Genomic DNA, 6,015 nt, shown 5'->3' on the forward strand with positions numbered 1-6,015 from the left:
AGACCCTAATATTTATATGGAAATACAAAGGGCCCAATATAGACAAAATCATTTTGAAAAAGAACAAAATGAGGGGACTTTCACTCCCCAATCTCAAAACCTACTATAAAATTACAGTAATCAAGACAGGGTGGTTCTAACACCAGGGCAGACATACAGAAGAGTGAGACAGAATTGAGAATTCAGAAATAAACCTTTATATTTATTGTCTACTAATTTTGGACAAAAACTCAAAGGCAATTCAATGGGGAAAGAATAGTCTTTTCAACAATGGTGCAGAGACAGCCGGATATCCCCATGCAAAAGAATAAATCTGAAGCCCTCCCCGCTGCAGGTCCCAAAGGAATCACAAAGCGGGCCTAAATGTAACAGCTCAGACTAAACTGTTGGACAGGAACACAGGAGAAAATACATGTGGCCGTGGTGTAGGCACGATTCCTAGAAATGACAGCAAAAATACTAGCTGTTAAAGAAAACCTTGATTAAACCAGACTTCATTATATGAAAAATATTTTGTGGTCCAAGAGACCCCGTTAAGAAAATGAAAAGACAAGCCACAGACTGGGAGAAAACATTTGCGAATCATATGGCTTAGAGTGGATGGTGTCCTGAATATATTAAAAAATAGTAACTCTTAATATGACAAACAGTCCAATCAGAAATGGGCAATGTATTTGAATAGATATTTTATAAAGTCATAATTTGTGATTCACTCACTCAGTGCCATGTATTTCCCAGCAAGGACGGTGTCTGTGTGCTCCACGCATTCTAACACGCACTGCTTTTATTAACCCTACTTCTAATCACTTTGTATTTTAACCCCAAGTTTACAGCACAGTGTTATATATACATTATCTTAACTATCCCTTTTGTGACTTAATTGCTAATATTTTGCTTTGGTGGTGGGAGGAATATGTTCTTTATGTTGACCCTTAGAATATCAGAAAAATTTATGAATATCAGCTCCACCAGGGGCTTAACACTGAGCTTGCTGCCCCGGCGCCCTTCAGGTCCACAGACATTTGGTATATGTTCTCCTGTCCCTCTGCAGAAAGCTCATTGCTGGATCTCTTAATCTAATCCCTAACCTCTGTCCTAGTCGGGAAATGTAATCCACTCACTCTCCTGCTAATCCCTACTGTGCGAGGATTCATTTCTGCTACTTGAGATTGTGTTTTCTATCTCACTCAGTTTCTCCCCTTGCTTCTTATTTTTGTCATTACCACACACCATTGGACCAACGCTTCCCCTGGTTTAAAAATCATACATCCTTGTTTTATTATGGTGACGACGCCCGAGTTTGTTCGCTCTGTTTCTTAAGTGCCACTGCGTCTGTTTCTTCTCCGCGGGCGCCTCGCTTCTGCTGCCAGTGCCTTCTCTTCCCCGCGCCCTGGCCCATCCCCGGTGCGTGGGAATCTCACTCTGAATTGCCCGGCAGGTGCACTTTCTTATTTTGCTCTCGTCCTTTTAAAAGATAATAATAAATTTAGAAAAATATTGGATTATTGGATTGCCCTGTTTTCTCACATCTTCTCAAGGTCTGACTGGATGTTTCTCTTTAACTCGCGTTTTCCTTAAAAAGTGCTTTTAATGTGGGACTTTGTAGGACAATTTTTCTGAGTCCCTGTTTGCCTAAGAATATTCCTGCTGCACCCTCACCTACCCCTCGCTCTTAGGCATGGTTTTTCCTGCATAGAGACGGTCCTGTTCCTCCCTTGCGTGAAATGTCTTGCCCCTGCCTTCCTGCTCCAGCGCTGTCCGGGGAGGGTTGTGCCAACCTCGTGATTACTCTGTTCGAAGGGATCCTTCTCCCAGGGCAGCTTTAGAACTGTCTCTTTACCACTCACACTGTAACAGGCTTATCGTGGACAGTGTGTTTCTTCTTGAACTCCATTCAGGTTTTTTTAAAAAGCCTTCAATTATGGGGAAAATTCACTCATTTGTTTATTCATATATGGGATCTCTCCTCTGGTGTTTGGGGCCAGCTGAGCCCATCCTGCCAGTGCCCCATCAAAATTCCTCCTCAGACATCATTTGAGAAAACCAGCAAAACTGACTACTCCCTACGTAGTCTAATCAATGAAGAGAAAGAGAGAGACACACACAGACAATGTCAGGAATGAGAGAAATGACAGCACCACAGACCCTACAGATATTAACGGAATATAATGAGCAATGTTATGTCAGTAAGTTTGACAACTTAGATGCAATGGACAGATTTCCTGAAAGACACGAACTCCTAGAGCTCTCTGCAGAAGAAACAGATACACTGAATAACCCTATATCTGTTAAAGAAATTCAATGTGTAATTAAAAACCTTCCAAAAAAGAAAACTACAGGCCCTAATACTTCACTGGTGAATTCTACCCTAATACCAAAACCAGACAAAGACATCACAAGAAAAGAAAACCACAAACCAATATTCCTCATAAATAAGGTGCAAAAATCTTAGCAGATTGGAGCCAGTAAATATTGTCAAGGACGGGGCGAAGTCTGAGCCCTCCTGTGTCGTTGGCAGGGATGTGAAGCGAGGCGACCACACTGGGAAACAGCCTGGCGGTTACCCGGAATGGAGAATGGGCTCGTCACGTGATCTGGCAAGTCCACGAGAGAAATGAAAACGTATGTCCACACAAAAACTTGTCCACAGTGTTCATAGCAGTATTATTCCTAACAGACCTAACATGGTAACAACCCAAATGTCCATCAACTGATAAATGAGGTAACAAATGTGGTCCAGCCGCGCACGGAACATCACAGAGCCACGACCTGACAGGCGCAGCCTGGATGGACCCCGAACGTGTTACGCTCAGTGGAAGATGCCAGTCAGGACAGACCACATATGTACTTATACTGTGTCATCTTATGGTGTATCTGATAAAGAATCCATTACTGAGCGTCCGGAGCAGGCAAGTCCAGAGACAGAGAGCAGGTTGGGGCGGCCCACTGTGGAGCAGCTGGGTGGAGGAACGGGGAGGAACCGCTAGCGGGATGGTTTTTTGGGGTGAAGAGAATGTCCTAAAGTTACATAGTTGCACAGATCTGTGAATATACCAAAAACCACTAAATTGCATACTTTCAGTGAATTGTGATATGTGAAATATATCTCAATCAAGCTATTTAAGATCAATTGTAGTTCTATAGCCTAGCAGTTACCAATCGAAAGATTGGAAAAATATTTGAAATTATATATGAATATGAAATCTGTAGGAATAAATTGGACAAAAGGTGTGTAAGGCCTGCACACTAAGAAGTCCAAAACATCCCTGAGAGAAAATAAAGGCAAATAAAATTAATTGAGATGAATATCTTGTAAACGGGGCAAAATCACAGAAACTAACTTAAAATGTAGGTCCAAGAGGACAGCATGAAAGTTCAGAGCCTGTAGAAGAAAATACAGGAGAAAATGTTTGCAAACTTGGCAAAGACTTCTTAGTTCCAACCCCAAAAGCATGACTCATCAAAGAACAAATCGATAAATTAGGCATTTATCAAAATTAAAACTACAGCTTCAACTCTTCAAAAAAGAAGGAAACTAGGGAAAAGACAATCACAGACCAGTAGAAAATAGTTGCAAACCGGTCATCTGAAAAGGGTCTCATATCCAGAATATATAAATAAATATCCCTCTAGTCTCAACCATAAGAAAACAAACAGCCCCATTTAACCCCCATTAATGGGCAAAGATCCAGCAACCAGTTGCTTCACTGAAATATGCAGAAGGCACCTAAAAAGATGCCCAAGATGAGTAGTCAGTGACTGGAAATCACCGCCACCGTGAGACCTCATTCCATGCGTGCTAGAACGCTACAGCAGCAGCACTAGCCGCCGGCGGCCGGGAGGCCTGGGGGAAGCTGGAACTCTACGCTGCGGGCGAGCGTTTGAAATGATGCAACCGCTTTGCAGAATGGCTTGGTGGCTTCCAAACTCGTTAACGTACACCTTCCGCATGACCAGACACTGCACTCCTAGGTATTTGTCTAAGCAAAGGGAGGGCGTACAGACGTAGGGACGCACATGCAGACGTCCACAGCGGCTTCCTTTATAACACAGCCCAAAGGGCCACCAACAGGTGACTGTGGGACGTCCACCCGGGGATCCCTCTCGGCAAGGAGGGTGAAATACACAGAAACACTGATGAGCCCTTAACGGATGTGCTGAGCAAAAAGGCCAGGCCAGGAGTACAAACAGGATTCCACATGTCTTGGAGATGCAAAGCCATACACAGTGACAGGGACACTGGGAGCTGTGTGGGGACGGGTGGGTTTATGGTGAAGGGAGGGAGGGATCACCACGAGATTGAGGGGTTTTGGGGGTGATGGATGTGTGCATTTCCTGGTCATGGCGATGGCCCTATGGGTGAATCCACGTCGCGTCTGCTGAATTATACACTTTAAAAGTGTGCAGTTTATTGTACTCGATTATACCCCAATAAAGCATTTAAAAATATATACATGTCTTACTGCATTTTTTTAATTAGACTGAGTGCCCAGTTCAGAGGCATTAAGTCCAGTCGCACTGTGTGCAGCCCTCCACTGCCCCCTCCCAGAACTCTTCCGTCTTGTAAATTTTAATAACAAAACAGACTCACCCAGCTCCACACCCTCATGCTCTCTTCTCTCGCCATTGCTGCAGGCCACGGGGTGGGCTGTTCCGTCAGCCTTCAAAGCTATAGTCCCTTCCTTTCCTAGGCTCTGCTCAGGGCCCGTTTCCCCGAGAGTAGAAGCATCTGTTATCTCAGCCTCTCACATTTGATCTTTGATGTTCATGAAGTCTCCCCTGCTGTGTCTCTAAGCCTTTCAAGCCCAATGTCTTCTTGAAAAATCCTGTTTTGAATACCCCAAGATGAGCATTCACTCTTCTGCAATGATTATGTTTTGTGTCACCCTGCACGGTGTTTTGGGCTGAATTTAACATTTTAATCAGTGGCCCTTAAATAAAGCAGATTGCCCTCCCCAGGGTGGGTGGGCCTCGTCCAATCAGTTGAAGGCCTGCACAGAACAAAAGACTGACCTCTGCAAGCAAGAGGACTTCTCTGGCAGCTGGCCTCCGACGTCATCTGTGCCATCAGCTCTCCCGCATCTCCCATCTGCAACCCACCCTGCAGAGCTTCGACTCAGCAGCCTCCATAATTGAATTAGTCAGTTCCTTATAATTAAGTCTCTTTAAACACATGTATGTATACTGACTAGCTCTGACTCTCTGGAGACCCCCAACTAATGTAACTCCCAAGGAAGGCAGGACTTGAGGGTCCACAAGCCCAGGAGAAAGGGAGCCACGGAGACTTTCCCTTAAGGGATTCTGACACCTAAACAGAGCATGTATGCTGAGAAACAGGCAGAAAACAGCTGCTCAGAGGCTAGAATTCCAGGCAGGGTCTTCAGTGGTTCACAGTTTCGGGGGAGGCCTGTGGTGAAGGCCTGCCAGTATGAGGCCCTGGCTGTCAGTTGACACCAGGGAAAGTCTGCCCCCGGGCAAGGGTAAACGCGAGATCAGACTGAGTCACAGGCCGGCTGTGCTTCTGCCGCCAGAAGGAAATGATTTTGGCTCTAAAGGGACGTTGCATCACCCAGTTTCGTACTGATGTTCATACAGAGTCTGATGCAGTCAGAGCTCCTCGGGGAGCCAGGCCCTGGCTCTCACCTCAGCATGTGTGACCTTGGCCTAGCTACTTATTTCTCTGAGCTCCCGTCTCCTCAAACAGGAGGGAAGGGCATGCTGGCATGGGCCTCATAGGCTGTCCTGAAGATGCCCGACCATGGGGGCAGGTGAATGATGGCTGTTTATCCTCATCTCCCAGACTAACAGATGAAGGTTGATGTGAGCATCTCCCAAGCAGGATGTGTCAAGGGTCTGCTGAGGGTGGGCCCAGTACAAAGCAGCAGACACCCCTGTCGAGTGCTTGAGCATCCATCACAAAGCCCCAGGGACCAGAGGCAGCTGGGCCCAAATCCCCTGCCAGTTAACAATCCCTGCTTGGAGCAATGGGCTGCTGCCTTGTCAGTGAAAGGAGTC

General features: G+C 45.7%; 1 long non-coding RNA gene across 1 annotated transcript; it reads right to left on the reverse strand.

Moving 5' to 3' along the window:
- Positions 1 to 908: 908 nt before the first annotated feature.
- LOC140844313 (uncharacterized) lies at positions 909 to 5,048 on the reverse strand. The gene is made up of 3 exons (XR_012122468.1): positions 4,592 to 5,048; positions 2,418 to 2,594; positions 909 to 1,464 (listed from the first exon to the last, which is right to left on the reverse strand). It is a non-coding gene; the product is annotated as an uncharacterized lncRNA (long non-coding RNA).
- Positions 5,049 to 6,015: the final 967 nt, after the last annotated feature.

Source organism: Manis javanica, chromosome 11 (genome assembly GCF_040802235.1).
Source record: "Manis javanica isolate MJ-LG chromosome 11, MJ_LKY, whole genome shotgun sequence".
NCBI classification, from domain to species: Eukaryota; Metazoa; Chordata; class Mammalia; order Pholidota; family Manidae; genus Manis; species Manis javanica.